General features: G+C 43.5%; 1 protein-coding gene across 3 annotated transcripts in view; it reads right to left on the reverse strand.

Annotated features, from left to right (window-relative positions):
• Positions 1–20544, reverse strand: part of NPAS2 (neuronal PAS domain protein 2) — a 110986-nt gene that overhangs the window by 58794 nt on the left and 31648 nt on the right. Inside the window, exon 2 of one of the 3 annotated variants that reach the window (XM_065061162.1) lies at positions 17550–17646. The exons of the other annotated variants lie outside the window; for them this stretch is intronic. The gene's annotated coding sequence lies outside the window, so the exon portion shown is untranslated. The remainder of the gene's footprint in view (positions 1–17549; positions 17647–20544) is intronic. 3 annotated transcript variants of the gene reach the window in all.

Consider the following 20544-nt stretch of genomic DNA (forward strand, 5'->3'; position numbering starts at 1 on the left):
TGCACGCACCCTTGCGGAATCTAGGGTATGACAAGCAAAATGGGGCAGTGGCAGCAGCAGAAGTCATTTCCTCTGAATCCCTGAGGGTCTTCCTCTACTGAAGGCCTCCTCTGGTTGTAACAGGTTCCCAGCAGAAAGCAGGAACATGGGGGTGAGAGCTCTGAGGAAGGATGGGGGTCCATGTGGCAGTCAGCACCCCTACAGCTCAGTCCCAGTTGTTTTGGAGTGGCACAATGTACCTAATGGAAAGGGGCTTCCTACAGCTGTGCCCTATAAACCATCAAGGAATCACACTGCTGGGAAGCCTCTACCCTTATGGGAGAGCAACAGGTCTAACTGGTCTCTTCTGCCAAGGATTTGGCGAGATCTGTAAAGCAATTTGTGGCCAGCTTCCAGTAAACAAGGCTTCTCACTGACTGACATGAAATTCTGGACCTGCTGTGCTGTTGCTAGTGTTAGACAAGATCTAATTGTCATTTTGCTTCTGTTTGCTCACACAGCAAAATCTCCAGAGCATCGTAAGAATTGCTAACAGCATTTGCCAGTACATATGTACCAGACGAAATTAAAACTGTTCTCAATAAAATAGATACGGCAGAGTATACAACTGCTGCAAATTGGTACTGCCGTCCACCTCCCGATCTGCACCAGATGCTGGCTTACACCTGGAGGAGAAACTCATGGCATGGAGCTTTGGTACGTGCTTAGTACAACCTGCTTGCTTTATGTTATTTTCCCAGTCCTCGAGCCGGGAGGGTCCCAAATAGCTAGCTGGAAATCTACTCTTTCATCCCCATCAGTGCCTGGTTTAAGAGGCAACTCTGGCTCATTGCAGTGAGGGAAGCAGACAGTAAATGCCATGGCTTTGTGCCATGGTTCGCCTGCAAAGGGCTGACATAAAAGCCAAGCAGCACAAGGATTTATCAAAATTTGAACTATCCTTTCATGCTAACAGAGAATTTGGAAACCTACGAGTAACAACACCACATGACGTAACACCTGTCAACAGAATATTTAACAGTGACAGCTACGTTTGGAGCTTCATTAATTTAATCATTATCAACAAGTAGTGAAGAACCTATCACTCAGAAAGATGGGAACCACCTGGAATAAGGAGGGGAAAGCTCGTGTACTCCCATCAGGGCAGTACTCAGGCACACAGAAAGACACATATCCACAAGTGGGGAAGAGTGTCATCTTGGAAACAAAAGACTGGCTTAAACTGTTAACCGCGTAACCCCAGCTTAGTTATCATATGGAGAATTATAGCAGAAACATCCCCCCCCTCCCCCCCCATTCATTCATACAATGAATAGTTGCTTGGGAAAGAAGTAATTTGGGCAGATTGCCAGCTTGCTCCAGGGACTCTCCAGAAGAAAGGTTGCACATGTTTATTTTGACACAGTCTATTCCCAGTGGACACAGAGCTTGCACTATAAAATTCATCTGGCACTGATCACCTTATCCTGCACTCAAAACATGTTTTTTAGTGAGTTAAACCACTACTCTTCTGTGTAGGTGAGGGTGATTTCTCTCCTTCTTGTCCTACTACTCATAAAGATATAAAATTACTGACGCATAAACTTCTTTTAGCTGTTGATTTCCCACTAAGTTGCCATGTGGCCAGCTAATCTCAATTCCTACAAATCAGCCTGATATTTATCAAGATTTTTAAATAATATTCGCTTAACTCAGCTGAATTAAATCAGAGATGTAAATCTCCTTTAGAGATCCTGGCATGTACCTGGGGAAGCCTGCTGAGAAATCGGTGTTTGTGCTTCTCCGGTGGGCAGCTGGGAGGGGGCAGACTGTGTTTTTCCTCCCTTTTGCTCTCCAGCATGGTGGGGTGTCTGCCTCCACCACCCCACAGGCCTGCGTGAGGTATTCAGCCACTTGTCCTGGATTAGGGCATGTCCAGCCCTGGGGAGAGAGGTGCTGCCTGCCATACCCTGGTGTTGCTTCTCACCCACTGCTGATACACCTGAGCCCTCCCCTGGACCTCACCCTCAGACCTCTTAGGATGCTGGTATAACACCACCATCCTAAGTAAAGATGATGATATTGTACTTGGAGAACAATCCTCTCACAGACAGGGGATGGGCAAGTGTTGTATGGAAAACCAGGATGAAACATCTTGAACTACCTTCTGGCTGCTGGGCAGACCCTACCTAACAACTGTTATCTTTGTGAGGAGGGAAGAAAAAGAGCAACAGGGTGGAAGGCAGAAATGCTCCCATGCCTTCCAGACACATTGCTCAGCCTCCAGTGCCCATCTCTGCTGAGTGATGCCTCTGCAAGATGCTCAATGCTGCCTCAACGGTGAGTTACCCTCCAGTTCCCTTTTCCAAGGGGAAGAAAAAAGGCTGTTAAGGAAGAGCTCAGCGTTTCAAATGAGGCATGTGAGCATGTTTGGGACTTGAGGATTTAAGGCTGGATCCACCCATGCGCCTGGGAAGGGAGAGCAAGTGGTGGCATCCCATGCACGGAGAGTAGGATCCAGGAGATAGGAAGAAAGATTTGAAGGCGAGTACAGGCTGTAGGAATGAGCCAAGGGGGACAGTTTCTGGCCACCTCCTAGCACAGGGGACAGTGTGGCTGGGTCGCTGTGCTGGCACTGCTGCTGTGTCCCCTGCCTGGGGACAAAGGACCAAGTATGATGGGCACTGTGGTGGGACAATGGCATTGTCCCATGGGTGCTCCACAGTGTAGGTTACATGGGCTTGGCATTAGCAGCTGTTCCCCCTTCTTCTCAGCTAAGGTAGAGCAACAAAATGAAGTAAAACATACTAACAAAGTATTTCCCTTCCAAGCCTTGCTAGGGGACAAAGATTAGCAAATGGGAAGCAGCACAAAAGGTCATGGGGACAGGCAAGAAGTGACCATCTGAGCATTTTATATGCCTTGTTCCATGTTTCTCTGACGTGCATGAAGCACTAGGATATCCCACCATGAGGGCTATGGTGTGAACACACACAGAAGAAGGATTTGTATAAACACGAATCAGAATAAATCAACGGATTTATAGACAGATAAAACTTATCTGCCACCCTCCATCCTTATTTTTCAGATGCAAACCTATGAACTGTTACGAGAACACACTGGAATCCGTAACTAAATGCAACTCAATCCTGCCCATAGCAATCAAAATTGATTTATCAAAAAGTAAACAGAGTAGCCTTAAGAGAAGATAGTAAAAAATCACTTTCCTGATGACATACATTGTTATTCGAGAAGAGACTGTGACTTTTCACTGGGAGAATGGCAGTCTGCAGTTACCACGGGTCATGTAATGCTGCAATTGTTATGGGAATTACTGTGTTTATGAGTAAGGGAAAATCCAGTAGCATGGTAAGTGTCCAACTTTATAGCTCTGACTATTTTTGCCTGACAGTGTGCAGCTTAGTCTTCTTTCATTCAGTAGATTACTACATTTTGTTTACACTAGAGAAAAGGTTATTTAGAGATTTCAAAAAGCAAAGCAAAGAAATGAAAAGAAGAAAAAAGAAAAGAGAAAAAAAACTTTTTGAGAAAATATTTGATTTCATGGGCTTCTCCATGTTTCATATGTAAGTGTACAATGAAACTTTAGATGGTAACGTGCTTAAAGCAAAACAGATGTTAAAAAATTATCCAAATGTCGACAATGAAAATGATGAAATTTGACATAAATTAATGCTCCACTCTTCTGAAATGGGGATGGCAGGGAGATGCTCACAGGTAATGCAGCTGAGTATTATGAGATTATAACAAAGAGAATAAAGGTTTGGGACATATTCTGGGTATATTCTTTATATTATCCCCATTTAGTTGGAAGAGGCATTCCTTTCTGTAGGTAAGAAATGCTGCTCCTATTGCTGTGTGCTATTTGACAGCTTCCCACCTCTACCCCGGTGCCAGTTGAATTTTAGGGTGTGTCACCTGCGAACCCTCTACAGATGCAGTATAATTTGCATCATTTTAAGTCAAGAGTGAGACGGCTGACGTCAGCAGCGCTGTGCTGGAGGGCGGCCAGGGCAAGTGAGAGGCGTCCTTTATCTCCAGCTTGTGAGCAACGTGGAAAGTTTGTGCAGCGCTTGGGATCTCCGATGAAGATCAGTACATACATGCTCGTTATCTTCATTATTATTATTATTATTATTATTATTATTATTATTATTATTATTATTATTATTATTATTACTGGGTGACTAAAGCCATTCAGACTTCAGTGAACAGGCTAAAAGTGAATCCCCGGGTTCAGCCACTGCTCAGCTCTACCCTCGCAAGGCTGGAAAGACAAAGACAAACAAATTAAACTAACACTAATCAGCAAAGACTGCCATCTGTATAACTGGGAGCACTTCTCCGCGTGCCTGTCCCCTTCCAGCAATGCTGAACAGGATTAGCCTTCCGTGGGCGGACGGGGAAAGTAGGTCAGTTTGGTAACATCGCTGTGTGTGATGAACGGAGGAGGATTTGACTGCAGTGGTCTGCTGGCAGCCCTCTCGCCTTCTGTAGGAGTCACAGAGATGAAGCACCTGGCCTTGTCATGGGGCACACGAGGTGGCTCCAAAGCCTCCATCTCTGCATGATGACACCTGCCGGTGGTAGCGGCAGGGGTTTTGCAAAGCCTGACTGGTGCTTTGGAGTTACTGGCTGTATTTCAACAAGGAAACTGAGGCACAGAGCAGCTAAAGGCTTAGTTATTGCTAGTTTGTGCAAAGCCAAACATTTGTTAAAGCTTATGAATGAGAAAAGTGACGAGGGATGATGAATCAGCCGCTGGAGGTATTGTCTTTCTGTATTGACTACATTGGGTGTGTAGGGATGGTGGCAGGAAAGCCAAAGCTCATCTAGAATTGACACTTGCAGGGTATGTCAATGGCAGCAAGAAGAACTTCTTCTCCTACATCAGTGGTAAAAGGTTGAACAATGGAAGTGCGGGACTGCTGCAGTACTGGGGATGAGTGGGGAGGTGAATTAGTGAGGTGAATTAACTTTTTTTGCCGCAGTCTTCACCAGCAAGGTCTCCCAGCTCTCCGTGTTGGAGGCAGGGCCAGGGAGGAGCAGAAGGACCAGCAGTGGGTGAAGGTCAACTGAAGGATCTTGAGGGAGTTTGAGGGAGGTTGACCTGTACAAGTCGATGGGGCCCAAACACCTGCCTAAATGGGTGCTGGGAGAGTTGGTGTCCTTGCTAGGTTGATCCTTCTCATCTTTGAGAGGTCATGGAGATGGGGGCAGGTGTCTGATGACTGGGGAAAGGCAAATATTGCCTTCAAAAAAAGGCAGGACTGTTGTAATCCAGGGGGACCGGAGAGGTTGGAGGAAAGGGCTGACGGGAACCTCACAAAATTGAATGAGGACAACTGCCAAGTCCTGCACCTAGGAATGATGAGCCTTGGGCTCTGATACAGGCTGGGGATGGACTGACCAGGGAGCAGCTCTGCAGGAAAGGCCCCAGGAGTCCTGGCAGGCAGAATGCTGTGTATAAGCCAGCGCTATGCCCTGATGACAAGGACAGCCAGCAGCACCCTGGGCTGCATGGACTGCACAGCCTGATCAAGGGATGGCATTATCCCACTTGACTCAGCACTTGTTAGGTCACAACAAGGGTAGTCTGTTTTTGGGTCCCCCAGCACAGAAGAGCTATACATTAACTGGAAGGAGTTCAGCAGACACCCCTCCAAGGCACTGGCGGCTGGAGCACTTGCCTGGTCAGGAGGTGCTGGGGTAGCTGGGCTGGTTTGGTCTGGACAAGAGACAACTTTGGGGCACTTTACAGCCCCCCAGTGGCTGCAAAGAATCAACGAGGAGCCAGAGCTGGGCTCCTCACAGTGGTGCAGGATGAGACAGTCAGAAATAATGGGCGTAAGTGGAAAGAAGAGAGGAGAACCTTTTCTCCATGAGGACAGCCAGGTAGTGGAGCAGGCTGCCCAGTGAGGCTGTGCCAGCTCCATTCTTGCAGGATTTCAAGACCTGACTGGAAAAAGCCCTGAGCAGCCTTGTCTGACCTCAAAGCTGGCCCCGCTTTGATCAGGAGGTTGGACTGGAGACCTCCTGAGGTTACTCCCAACTGGAATTGTCCTGTGATTCTGGATCTTCTGAGCTGGCTACCACTGGGAGCATCCTAAGCATATCAGTCCCCTTGAATTAGTTCCTATATTGTATATGTTCCTGAAATCTATTTTATTATGCTTTTGCTCTTCTGTGCTACAAATAGCTTGTGCACTGTCTCCCCTACACTGACACCCCTCCTGCTTTATAAACCTGACATCTAGGAGAAAAGAATGCAAGATACACATCTCAACATTGTATGCCTGTATATCGTGTCTGTCATGTCATTTTTAGTTGATGATTTAAAAAAATATTCACTTTTTGGTAGCATTAGCAAAACAATGGAGAAAAATACCTCTCACGAGAATGGCCCTTGACTGTTATTCTTTTCTCTCTACTTCTCATGTTCTTAAACTGTTTTAGATATCTATAAAACTTTAATCCTCATAGTCTCAGAAGTCCCAAATGTACAAAGACTTTAACATGTGCTTAACTCTATACTGCTATAAGAAGTCCCTCATGTATGTGTATCTTTGCAAAATCCAGGCCTAAATGTGGAGGTAGAGCTGCACAGATTATTTTGTAATTACTAGCTCTGAAATCTTCCCTTGAAAATAGTCTCAGTCATAAAGTATTCTCAGTTATAAAAATCTGTTACACTTTATTTGCTTCTGCAAATATTTAAATAAACAGAATAATAGGACATCTGATCTATGATCTTCTGACGGTCAAGTGCTCAGCCAGTACAGGCAAGCTGGCAGAGTAAGTGAGCATAACAGTATAAAGATTAATCTGTCAAAAACTCAAGGATTGTTGTTTGGTTTGGCACGAACTACCTGGGAAACACCAACACAAACAGAAAATCAGTCTTTTTCGGTGGGATTGTTGTCAAAGTCTCTCTTTTTTTCTTTTTATTCTGGCAGCAGTAGCCTTGACAAGATCCTTTTAATCCTTTCCATCCAATTAAACAGGCTACAGTGGCACTAGAGTATAAAGCAAGATGCCCAGGAGTTGACATAGCTTGGTCTCATTCCCCCCACTCTTCTGTTTGTCTATTGGTTAACCATTTATGGATGGCTCTCAAGGTACCCAGTTATTCTTCTTTTAAAAGCTCTGGGCCTGGGTGTTATTTCACCCTTACTCCAGAAGGGAATTCTGAATTTTTGACAGTGTTGTCAAATTAATGGTCACGATTTACACCAGATGTGAAGCTGTCCCCTCCATTCATAAGATGCTGAAGTAAGAAGCCACACATTTCTGTGGAGATTTCAGCAGGAAAGCAGAAACTAAACATGAAGTCAAATTTCCTTCTATTTTTAGGCACCTAAGCCAATGTGACAGCTCCTTCTCCATTGAGCAGGACCTGAGGTGAAGGATTGTCTTCTCTCAATGTCCTTGCCTTCTCCTCATCCTGGTGGGGCCTCCTTTGCTTCTTCAATCATTTAGAACCTGTGGGCTCAGCTCCAAGGAATGGACCAGGACTTGAGCCAGGCAGCGAGTGCTCTCCTTGGCCTTCCCCGTCCTCAGGGGTGTCCCAGCATGGTGACACCCATGGGGACTCAGCTGCTCTGAGGTATGAGGGAAACGTGACAGCTCCTGCACAGCGCCTGCAAGAAGCAACAGCTTCCCTGCCCTGTGCAAGCGACAAAGCTGTGGCCTAAATCTGCTGCTGTACAGGGAGAGAAAAAATCCCTACAGAATATAAATAAATACAGATATCAACACCAATAATCCCATCACTTTTGTGTTAACAGCTTGATAACATATCTGCTTATAACTCACACACTGCACTACATTTTCTGCGCTGTAGTAAGTATCATATCCCTGTCAGCAGAACTAAATATTTAATCATCTGGGGAGATGAATCATGAAAAGCTGTTTTGGGGAGATATTTTTAAATGGACAAATTGTTGTCATTTAATTTCAAGAACTTGCTGTCTCTCTCTTCTCTCAGAAGGAACTCTGCAAGCCTGTTACCATGCAGACTATTGCTCTCTATGGCTTGCTTCTCTTGCAGGTGAACCATGTAACCTACAGGGTTTTAAGATAATTTCTGACAAGACCAAGGCAGGAGGGTGCAGTCAGCTCAGGGTTTGGCTGGGCACCACTAAGCCTAATGATGTAGGGAGGGCAGAGACACATAATCTGCCTGGTTGCATGGTACCTTCCAGCTGGATGCTCTCCAGCTGCGGTCCCCCAACTTTGTGTCTGAGTCTATAAACCTGCCAAGAGCTCGGACGCGGCATCAGACCAAGGGTACACCTGTATTTTGCACCATCTCAAACATTTATGTCCTTGAGTGCCTCCTATCTCAGGCTGAGTCACAGTCCAACTCTGATGCCAGCACGTCCCCACTGATGTGAGAAGTGCTGCCGTTCTCAGAGTCTTCATGCTACCACTGGTTCCCATTTTTACAATGATAAAGTTTCTCCAGCGTGTTGTAAAATTCAAATCAGGTTTTACGAAATGAATCTCTAAGGAAAAAGGATAATTATTAAAGAGCTTCATTAGTGCTTTGCAATCTTAATTATGATAATTATATTTTTGTAGCTAATATAACTGAACTCCTGCTTTTAAATCCCATTAATGAGCATTTTTAATTCTTCTCCTACTGGGCTAACAAAACCATAATGTTGAACTTTATATTTACATGGGGTACTATTTTTAATAAAAATGATGCACGGTTTACTTAGGATTTCCATTCCCTTTTATCTGCACTTTGAAGGTGCATCTTCTCCCAAGATGCAGGAAATGAAGAAGAGCAAAGATGAACTCAGCAGCTTGGGGCTGATTTGTCTTCCTGGCAACAAAAGGGCACAGTCCCTGCACTGGGATCTCAGAATCATAGAACGTCCTGAGTTGGAAGGGACCCACAAGGATCATCGAGTCCACCTCCTGCCCCTGCATGTGACAACCCCACAGTTCACACCATGTGTCTGAGGGCATTGTCCAGGCTCTGCTTGAACACTGTCAGGCTTGGGGCCCTGACACCTCCCTGGGGAGCCTGTTCCAGTGCTCCACCACCCTCTGGGTGAATGGCAGCAGGATGGCAGCTCCTTGTGGATACTGGCTGCCGTCAGGGAAGCCTGTTACACCACTGCTCCCCTGGAAGCACAGATTTCAAACCCTTTTCCTGAACAGCCCAACGACTCATCTTCACCCGCCCTGGGTCCTCCTGTGGACTCCAGCAAGACCATGTGCACCATGTGAATTGGCGGAGGATGCGACCCACCGCATGAAATGGAGACTTGCCCAGGGGGAGGAGATTGGGTGGTCGCACTGGACGGCACTGCCACACCAGAGCAGTCCCATGGGCAAGCAGGAGACCAAGGGGTTGCAGGAGCTGTGCTGTGGCAGCCAGATTCATGGCAGCAAAGAGATGTCAGAGCAGCTTGGCTGCCATGGGGGGCCCAGCAGCATCCTGCCAGACACCACAGCCATCCCACCCCACTGGCACTTTCCATGGCCCCGCTGCAAGCAGCCTGCCCTGCGCCATGTGTTTCCACCATCACGCTCTGAAACGTGTCACCTCTTCCCCCAGAGCAGCTGGCCCTGGCAAGCAGCTGCCAGGAAGATGTACTGCAAGGGTGTGATTTAACACTGAGGTCTGATACACCTATTTCCTTCTTTTTTTGGTTGTAATCAATGGTCAGGGCCAGGGGGAAATGTGAAAGCTGGGGGAAAAGGTCAAAAGAAATGTAAATAAAAAAGAAATGCCTAAGTTCACAAACTGTTCACCCTATGCATGAGCAGGAAAAGGCACCTCCACAACCAGCTACTGGAAATCTTAAGAAGTGTCAGCAAGTGATACCAGTATAAACGGTCTTTTCTTAGTACAGTTTATAATCCCTGATAGAGCAGAATTTGCTGCTGTGTCCCATATTACAAACCAACCACCACCACCCAGATGCAATGAACTAGTGGAATTTTTTTATGAGTCTCTTTGCAGCCACATATTTTACAATTACTAACACAGAGAGTAAAAGATCAAAGAGGGAAGAGCATACAAATTCAGATATCTCAATAAAGAAATGAAAACAATAAAGCATATATTGAATATTATCTGCCCATTAATCTCTGGAGTAAATTCAGAAAACTAATTAAAAGCTTCTACACAGATAAATGATAAGCTGCTTTATTCAATGAGCTCAACATATGAACAAACAGAGGTTTGTGTTGATATCATCGTTATTAGCAATTGCATTAAAGCAAATGATTTTTGCTTTGCTACTGGGAATACAGTGATTTGAAAAACAAAATGTTAAGAGATGAAAAATTCAAACCTTTAACGAGCATATCGCATTTCCTGTTCTCTTATTTTTTAATTTATTTCAGGTAATGATAACTCCTATAGGTCAATACAACAAAAAAATAAGACATGAAGAAAACAAACCTAAAGCCTATACAGAAGCACAAAAAAATCTCTGCATAATCATTCTCCAGTGGAAGTCCAGCTTTAAAGGGTGATATGGCTTCCCCACATGGGGATTTCTCTATTTCATCAGTGCTTCCCACACCTCGTGTCCCTTTTTCTGCTATCGGCTTCACCACTCGCAGAGGATTTTGTCTGAATTTTACAGGGAGGTTTTGTCTCCTCAACCGTAATTGATAGATGTTCTATTTTTGTGGCACAGCACCGCTGTCTTGTGTGACGTGGCGTGGCGATACTGCATGGGTAGCTTGCAAGGCAGCCAGCCTTGCTCTCCCTCAGTGCCCCCGGATTAGTCCCCATCCCAGGCACCCCTTTGGATGGGTGCCACTTGAAAAGGGGGATCCTGAAGAACACTTAAGACAACAAATTTTAGAGCTTGAGCTGTGTGCTCAATTTAAATGCAGAGCCTGAAATAATTAATTTTAATATATAGTCAGTCCTGAATCTGAGGTTTTAGGATCAGTTAATTCAGGTTAATTTAGGCTCCAGAATTCAGGTACCCTCCTAAGGATCCTACACAAGAAAATAACTTGAAAAACTCATTTTTTTAATCCACAGTGCATTACAGTGACCTGGGGCTGATTAGCATAAAACCAGCTTTAAACTGATGAAATGAGGGAATGAGAGAGAACTGTAACTGCTTTTGTTTATATTTTGTATTCATACACCAGCATCTTCCTACTTCATATTATACGTTAAACTCTCCCTATTGACCAAAATGAAACAGAGACTTCAAAAAGTCTCAGGCTAATGTCCTCTTCAACACAGGCTAAATGCAGGATAAAGTCCACAGAGTGTAAAGTGCTCTTAAATTTTAGCATATTCACTCAACTGCGGTGTTTCAGAAACAGAGAAGTCATTAAAAGCCCCATAGCGAAATATCGAATTATGCCTCTGCCAGATATTAACTTTGAAATGAAAGAATAGAGACACTCTGAAAACCACAGTGAAATACTGATGTGCTGATTCACTTCATGCTTATGTACTGTGCAAGTTAGAACTACAAAATAATACATCTTTTCTGTGCCAAAAGATATTGGTAGGAAAGCATCTTTTGGCTATTATGGGTGCTGCTTTCCATTCTGAATGTGCATTTTCCCTTGCCACTTGTAAGAAAATTTGCTGTCAGAATGTCAAGCTGAATTGCTATTTTATTTGCCATCTGTGTCAAATATTAATATAGACACACTAAGTATGTGTCTATGTCCCAAAAGGCCTGAGTTGTTGCACACTTACCTACCTTTCATAATTACCAGAGTAAAAACTAGGAGGGAAAAATAAAAAAAAACGGACATAATGTTAGAGCTTTACTCATGCTGAATCATATTTTATTTCAGAGTGCCATGGCCATTCCAGGAGCACCACATCTGGAAAAACAGGTCTTGAACCCTCAATGTACCATGAATTTTGCAGATAATCTAAAAAAATAAAATCAGGATTAACTATCCTGCAGAAAGTAAGGTATTTTACATGCCATCTATTCTGTAGCCACTACTGTGACTTCAGCTCTTGCAGGCATATCTGATCCGGCTTTAAACAAGCACTGAAGCATCAGGGTGGCTCAGTGTAGGTCTGCTAGTTTACATATTCACCCAGTGTCACCAAAAAATGTTGTATAGGGCACCTCATTTAGGTGAAAAGAAAAAGGAGAAAGAAAGAGAAAGAGGAGGAAAGAAAGAGAAGTTGGCAGGCAGCTGAGGTTGGTGTCGGGTCAGGTCCTCTGGCTCACAGCCTGGTGTGGAGCAGACAGGAGAGTTAAATCACAGGGCTGAGATGGGGAGAAAACACACCAAAAAAAGGGATCTTGAAGGCAGTTTTGGAGACCCCAGAAAAAAAATGCTGTTGTCACAGGATGGATTGGGTTGTTTGGTCACAGAAATGCTATTGCTGCTCCTCATCTGGTGGGTTTAAAGCAGCCTCAAGAGGGGCCAGAGAAACTGCAGTAACTTTAGTGTCTGCAGAAAATACCTTAATTTGTAGAAAATGTGCCAAAGTTAGTATAAAATTTGATATCACAGAACTTCACTTCGAATGACTTCATCCTACTGCCACACTATTTTGGCTCTATTTGGGTCTGGGGATTTTTGCTTTTAAGCAGAAAAAATATTTGCTTCCCCTTGGGTGTTATTTTCACCCCTCGCCCTCCTTCCTTTAGATACTTCAAAAGGCAAGCTCCTGAGAAAACTTTTCTGCTGGTTTCCATTGTTTCCTACTTCAAGTAAAAAAAAAGTACATGATGTTAAATCTGAACACCAAGACTTTGTGAATGTGTAAACTTCGGAACTCTAAACCTTTCAGTCTGTGCCAATGTAAACCACCTAAAGTGCAGAGAATTAAGTACACTTTATCCTCTCTGGCCATGATTGAACATGCTCCAGTCCTAAAATCTGCAGCAGGGAGTCTCTCAAATCCCCCAAAGCAGAGCGGGGCTTTTACAAATGGGTATGAGAAAAAGAGGGAGATCTTCATCCAAATCTCAGTCCCAGCCCTTTAGCTCTCTCCTTCGAAAACTCATGACTTGTTGTTTCTAATCACCTCACTCTCAAGGACACAGAGCAGGAAAAAATAAAACCTACCTTTACTAAGCAAAATGCATCATATTCCACTAATTCCTGGGAAAAATTGAACAGAAATTTTAATAAGCATTTCTGCAGCACAGATTGGGGTCTGCCTATATGGCCTCAAGTTGCACCAGGGAAGGTTCAGACTGGATATGAGGAATCATTTCTTCATGAAAAGGGTTGTCAGGCATTGGAACAGGCTGCTCAGGGAAGTGGTGGAGTCATCATCCCTGGTGGTGTTTAAAAGACACGTAGATGAGGTTCTTAGGGGCATGGTTTAGTGTCAGTGTTAGGTTATGGTTGGACTCAATGACCTTTATGGGTCTCTTCCAACCAAAATGATTCTGTGATTCTATGACTCTATGCCACCCACACTTTCCGGTGTTGCTCCATTAATGTCTAACTGACCTGTTTTCTAGAAAAACAGGTATCTTGGTCCAACAGCTAGAAGATGGAAGGGCTAAGATGTGCATTTTGGAAACCTGGTTATGGGCTCTTTGACCCCTCCCTGCCCTGCCTCTCCCACTGCCCACAGCACCCCAGGCCAGCACCCTTTCCCCTCGACAGAAAGGGTGGGCAAAAGGGTTTAAGTCGGTTCTGGTCAAAGGAATTCAGAAGAGCAAGCAAATAAAAGACTGGAATTCCTGATATTTGCTCTTGTCTCTCATCACTCAGAAATATTTTACTGGAATGTACCACAACACAGTTGCAGCTGTGCTTCAGTTGGTCCACTGTCTAGTTCCAGGCTATTTTAAAACTGATATTACCCTGAGAAATAATGAGGAGTCTTAAACTATACTGTGAAGCACGCAGTAAATTTTTAGTTGGCTAAAGAGTGAGGAGTGAAATGCAAGAGTATGTTTTTCCTGATATATTTTCTCTCTCTCTCTTCATGGAAATATTGATGTGAAGGACAGTAATACTGCTACTGAATTCTGACCCGTGTGGCTATAAAGATACATTACTTGCATCAGTCCAGAAGACAGTTCTCTCAATCTTGCTTCCTCTGCAAATGCAGTTATCTTGCATTGGCACTTTGCAAAATCCTCTAAATTACTATTAAATTAAATACTTTTAATTTATGGAGAATTTTAGCTGAACTCATATTTCTGTGCCATTAGTTATCAAGTATTTTACTGGCTCTGGGAAAAACATTAATAAATCAATCTAAATGAACTCCCACCTTCCCCCACGAACTGGGAATGGGTGTCATCAGTCACACTCTAACCTGAGAAGGTCATATTTCTCTTGGATTCATCATTAATCTCATTTTGAATCGTGTATTTCTGAGTGGGTGCAGGGCAGCATTTTCAAATATGGGGTTTTTAAGCTAGTCATAGCAGTATATTTAGCTGCCTGAATACACAGATGGATTTTCAGAGGTCTTATGTGATTTAAAACAACTGCTGTTTTGGCTTGTTGTTGTTGTTGTTGGTTTGGTTTGGTTATTGTTGTCGTTGTTGTTTTTTCCCCAGATACATCGGTGATCTTTTAGATAAAATATGGTTTCCAGTGTATCCTTAGACACAGTGGAGCTCTGGGGAAGTACTGGTGGAAACACAGGTAGTGATAAATCACTGCAATTGAAGGACATGTGGGTGCTTGGAAGGGTAGTTAGTCAGATGAGTAAATATGGATTTAAGTGCTGGCAAGTCATGTCCCAAAACACAGTCTAAGGAGGACTGTAGTGGCAAAGAAGGCAGGTGAGATATTTCAGATGCTGACAACGCTACCAGGGACATTCTTATTACCACCTAAAAACAGTGTCACTCCAGAGTGAAAAAACAAATGTGTTATTTTACAGACCACTCAACAAAAGTAGATGTGTTTCATCCTTCATTGGCCAAACCCAACACAAATCTTGGCAAAGGAAGGTGTTTCATGAAGTTATATGGACTCAGTGTATTAATTTTCACTGTGACACAGATTATTAGAAATTCAATGATATGTGGAATGTTTTATGATGTGCTTTCATGCTGATAAATAGCTAATCACCATATATTTGTGACAACAGAGCATTACAGAGAGCACTGATATGTGTTCTAAAAAACACCATTGGTCCTTTTACGCCTTCTGCATAATGCCCTATCATCTGCAATGCTTAACTTCGCAGTTTTGCTTTCAAAAACACACAAAAAATTCATCATGAGAATCCTAACATTTTTCAAAGCCTCCTTTCTGGTCTTTTGTGCTGTTTTTTTCAGTAAAAGTGCATTACGTGCTATTCGACAGACAGTAATTGTATGTGTATTGAATTAAAGCATTGATTTTAATTTTCAAAGTCAACTTCACTCTCTTTCAGCCGAATGAATTACTTTTTTCATCAGAAAAAACATTGGTACTGGACTTCAGATACAGAATCATAGCCTATGCAGCCTGACATCAGAGGTATTTTCTGCTCTTCTCTTTTTGAAATATCGAAAGGTTCTAACTCACCCATTACCCAGAAAAAAAAAAATATATATAATAAATCTCTGAATGGCTAGCACAGCTCCTAAATTCATAGCTAGCTTTCAGCTATTTTGTGTTGTGTTCCAATTCCCTGGCTGCTAGGATGATTTTCAATCATACAGATAAGCAATAACAGGTCGGACAAAGCTTGGCTGAGAAACCTTGAAAGAAAATCCAGGTGCTGTTAGGAATTACACTGATTATGCCACGGACTGCTATCTATCTTTGAGTCAATGGTGAGGTATATTAAGGAGGCTCCCTGGGAAACAGAGGCTCTCTGACCCTTTCCCCCATATTATCCATTTCACAGACGCAGGCACTCTTCTTTCTCTAGTCTACTCCTGAGGAACTAAACTGCAAACTGAAGCAGTCACTCTCACATGGAAGCCATAGGAAGAAAAAAAAAAAGGAAAATATGATAAAAAAAAAGAAGGATCATAGGCAGTCATACCAAAGAGATAAAAAAAAAAAAAGACTGAAGCTTTGTGCCAAGTTTCAGAAGACATGCTTCTTCTCCTTCTCTCTCAAAACCTAATCACCACAAGCCAACTCTCTGACCTGGTGTTCTTATCATACATATAAAGATATCTGCTGTTTCCTTATTCTTAAACTATCAAGCCAATTATCTTGGGCTCAGTCTGGATTTCGTCCCTCTCTCGACTGCAGGAAGCTATTCATCCTGCCCTCCTGACCGCTCACGTCTCTGTCAAGAATGGCCTCCTACTGCAGCGTTAGGGAAGGACACAGGAAGGAACGGGAAAGACATGGACCTGTTGGAGAGGGGCCAGAGGAGGCCACAAAAATGATCAGAGGGCTGGAACAGCTCTGCTGTGAGGACAGGCTGAGAGAGTTGGGGTTGTTCAGCCTGGAGGAGGCTCCAGGGAGACCTTATTGCAGCCTTTCAGTACTTAAAAGGGGCCTATAAGAAAGATGGGGACAGACCTTTTAGCAGGGCCTGTTGTGATTGGACAAGGGGTGATGTTTTTAAACTAAAGGAGGGGAGATTCAGGCCAGACATGACGAAGATATTTTTACAGTGAGGGTGGTGAAACACTGGCCCAGGTTGCCCAGAGAGGTGGGAGATGCCCCATCCCTGGAGACATTCCAGGCCAGGCTGGACGGGGCTCTGAGCAACCTGATCGAGTTGCAGATGTCCCTGCTCATTGCAGGGGGTTGGACTAGATGACCCTGGAAGGTCCTTTCCAAGCCAAACTGTTCCGTGATTCTATGATTGCCCCACCCAGGTCTGGTACTGGGGAAATTCTAGCTGCCTACCATCATCCTCCATCCAGCACTTCAGCTGGGACAAAGGAATGAGGCCAGTCCCTGTTCTCACTCACATCAGAAATGAAAGTAAGTCCTTCGAAATGAGTGGAGCTAAAGCTCTGTAAAACTGATCTGGAGTTGCGACCCAGCACTATATGCTGAGCCACTAAAGTGGAGCTGGAATGAGTGAACGCAGCAGCTGCTCTGCTGTTTTTACTACTAATATGGAGTCATGGTTTGCATGAGGAGTCTGCCCAGCTCCAACACGCTGCATGCTGTAGGTGGGACAGGGTCAGAATTTGCCTGAAGACTTTTTTCTGTGATATTTGTTGCATAGTATTCTGAATGAAGAAAGGCACTGCAGAGTTTAAGTTTAATCAAAAAGGTATTTCTCATACCGTTTTGATTCCTTCACACCTCACAATTCTGTAGGCAGGCCTTATCTTTCCCTTGTTTATCTAGCAGTTCAGTACCTTCCAGACAGGCATTAGTACAAAATCTGGCATTAGGACTCAATTCAAATTTACCATTGAAAAAAATAAAATAAAAATTCAGAAAGATGTGGCTTGTGTCCCATCTCACGCATTTTTCCCTGCCCGTGTGGGTTACTGTGTAGCTCTTTTGCTCTCAGACCTGTGGCTCTTTTTGCAGCTGTGCATTAAAATGAGTTTTCTCCAAGGCATAATAAAAATATCACAGTAGAGACATACATCATCTTTTGGACGCCATGTTATGCGATGAAATTTTTCATAGTACACTTAGTTTGCATTTGTCCAAAGTAACTGAAAGTGAGAATGTGCACTGACCTGCTCCAGAGCAATCCTATTAGCCACCAAAAATGCAGAAGATCACATGCGTCAATTTGACTCTGTGCAGCAGAGTGTTTATTATTTCTGCAATAAACTGTAGAAAAAAATAAAGTGTGAGAGCATTTCATTCATGTCTGGCCACCTTATTGCCATGTTATTATTTAACAGGAGAAGTAAATACAGGGATATACGCATAGGGCTTTTCTCCATCTGGCCATGATGTCTATATTACTGGCCACTTCCTGGTTTTGACTCTTGTTTTAGCCGAGCCCTCTACAGCTTTTACAAGTGGGGTATATTGATTTCTTGCTAATTCTTCCAGGTTTAGACTAGCTACTGTTACACTGCTTCCATTTCAATGTGATAAAGTGAGATACTGATTAAGGAGCTTGATGCATATTTCAGGGGGTATCTGCTTTTCTACAAAGGAAGGGAGCGATTGATGCAATTTCTTTGCTTTATAGCTTTTGTTCGTTAATAAGTATATTCCTGCAAAAACTGAGGGTGGATGAAGAAAAGGGGATCGAGTACACTTTCATATATTCTTTGATACCAGAATTTGGGAACCTAATTCTAATTAGAGCCGTGGCTGTAATCAGGGCTTTCTGAAAAGAGGATGCTCCTCAAAATGCAAAGGTGAACCTTAGAGAAAAGCTTAGGACTGGTATTATAGTAGAAATAATAGGGTGATGGCAGATCTTCATGTGGGGTTGAAAGAATCATGATAATTACTGGCCTCTCTCCAAGGACAATGATGAAGAATTTGGGGAATTAGCTGCCTCTTCAAGGGAAAAGCCACTAGCTGCCCTGGGATAATGTGGATTTTATACACGGTTCTTTTGTTACTAAGGTTACACAAGCTTTCCACCCTTGTCTTTGCAAAAATATTAAAAGATTTTAAATGGGTTTTGCCCCAGAGAGACAGAATCCAAAATGCCGTTACACAAATAAAGTGATGAATAGGATGCCTATATATCATTTATTTCCTCTTGGAATTGGTGACCTTCCATCAATTGGTAGTTTCCTTCACACTCCCTCACTTGTGAATTATAAGTTAATCAAGAGTACAATGGAAACAATGCATACACAGCTCGCTCGCTGCATTCATCTCTCTCCTCAGGGTGGATTACGGATGTTAAAGTTGTAATGAGCTTTCTTTTAGTCCAGTTTTGACCTCAATTCTGACTTTAGCAGCAAAAATTTCTCATGTGAATTTACGCAATACATATTTGGGAGATACACTTCTATCTGGAAAAGGGGGTTGTGAAGCAGGAGTTAGCCTAAAAAAGTAAGAGTATCTCCTTGCTTTTAACTGCTCTATTTTAGGGGAATGGGACACATGGAAAACAATTCAGACTGAGAATCTTTAATTTTGTTGGTTTTTTTCTTTAACTTGGCCTCAAAGGGATCAATGCCTAACTATTTCTGAAAGGTTATTTATTTCTAGAGATCCTCAGTTCCAGAATTTGCAAGCCCGTAACGATGGCTACATGTGGCTGATGGGACGAGAGGAACAGTTATAGGAAAGAGAGGTCCCCTGCACTGTGCTGTGGTGCTACCTAGTCCTGGTTTTGTCACACTGAATGACTTTGATGCTGTTTCACACTTACCAATGCAGAGGAATGAGTATTTTAGCACATTGCTCTGTGTTACTGAGCCTGAACCTATTCTGTGGGACTTCCCCTTGAAGGGGATGCCATGCATCCACTGGAAGTATTTATTTTCAAAATATACAGATGCACAGTACCAGTGAATGGAATACCAGGAAAAATTATTCTCTCACAGCTGATAATACTAGTGGTAACAATGAAGGAATTATTCTCATTATGAAGAAGAGTGGATCTGAAAGGTAAAGAGAGGTGGTAATTAATTTCCTTTAATAGTCACACTGGGATCTCCTGTAGTGTGCGGTCTGATGTTAATAACATATTTTCCCCCCTATAATTAATGTTCATGTTCTGTTCCTGGGGGACTCTTCTCCACTATCCTCAGCATTGTCATTACTTAAGCATGCACAAGCAACTTTAGCACCTTGGTCGCTGCAATAACTAATCCAAGTGCTGCTTCCCTTGCTCATCTCTTCTCTCCTTGCCAGGTGGGTGGCAAATGCTGGAACATGCAACCTCAGGAGGGCTGGGACATAATAAGGTATTTTGTCCCACTTTGGAGGAATGCAAAGTTCTAAAGAAAACAGTCAGCACAGGGAGTGAGTGACCCCCACCTCCACCTGTCTGGTTTTCTGAGACTTGTGATTCAGGGATGGGGAGGTGGAGACTGACTCCTCAGGGACCTTATGGAGATGGTGGAACCACTTGCCAGCTCAAGGCTGTGCCACAGCAGAGGGAGCAAGGAAGCCCTTGGATTTCAGAGCAGCCTGCGGCTCTCCTGACAGCCATGGAGGGCAGGGGCAGAAGAAGCTGGGGCAGAAGAATCCATGTCAGAAGCAGCATGGCCTGGGCTCCTTCCAGGTGTTCAGTCTCTGATGTAAATCAAAGCCTGTTTGATATAGCTCTCCTATTCACCAGAGACCAAACACCTCAATTACTCCAAGTTCCTCTGAATAAGCTGAGCTGGATGCTCCTTAGCCTCAAACAGATGTGATTCTGACTCTTCTTGGAAAGAAACAAATCTGAGAGATTACTTGTTCCTTGTCAGAAAGAGCAAAACAGCAAAAAGCTCAGGAAGGACTAGGAAACTGAGTGCTCTGATGTCGTACCATTTCCCCCTGGCATTTTACACCTTTTTTAAAATTTTCTTTTTAACGTAGGGTTGCTGCAGGACAAAGATGCCACAGAAGCAATTATTTTCCCTTTAACCCTAGTTTTTCTATAGCCTGCAATGTAATGCCAATGTCCATTCATCACACTTTAGAAGATAAGGGAGAATGACTCTCAACAGACAAGCAAGAAAAGAGGGAACTCAGTGAAAAGCTCAAACACATATGTTCTGTTTTTGCAGGACAGCAGAGATGCTTGCCTAGGAGAACATAGTA

Source organism: Columba livia, chromosome 1, assembly GCF_036013475.1.
Source record: "Columba livia isolate bColLiv1 breed racing homer chromosome 1, bColLiv1.pat.W.v2, whole genome shotgun sequence".
Classification (NCBI taxonomy): Eukaryota; Metazoa; Chordata; class Aves; order Columbiformes; family Columbidae; genus Columba; species Columba livia.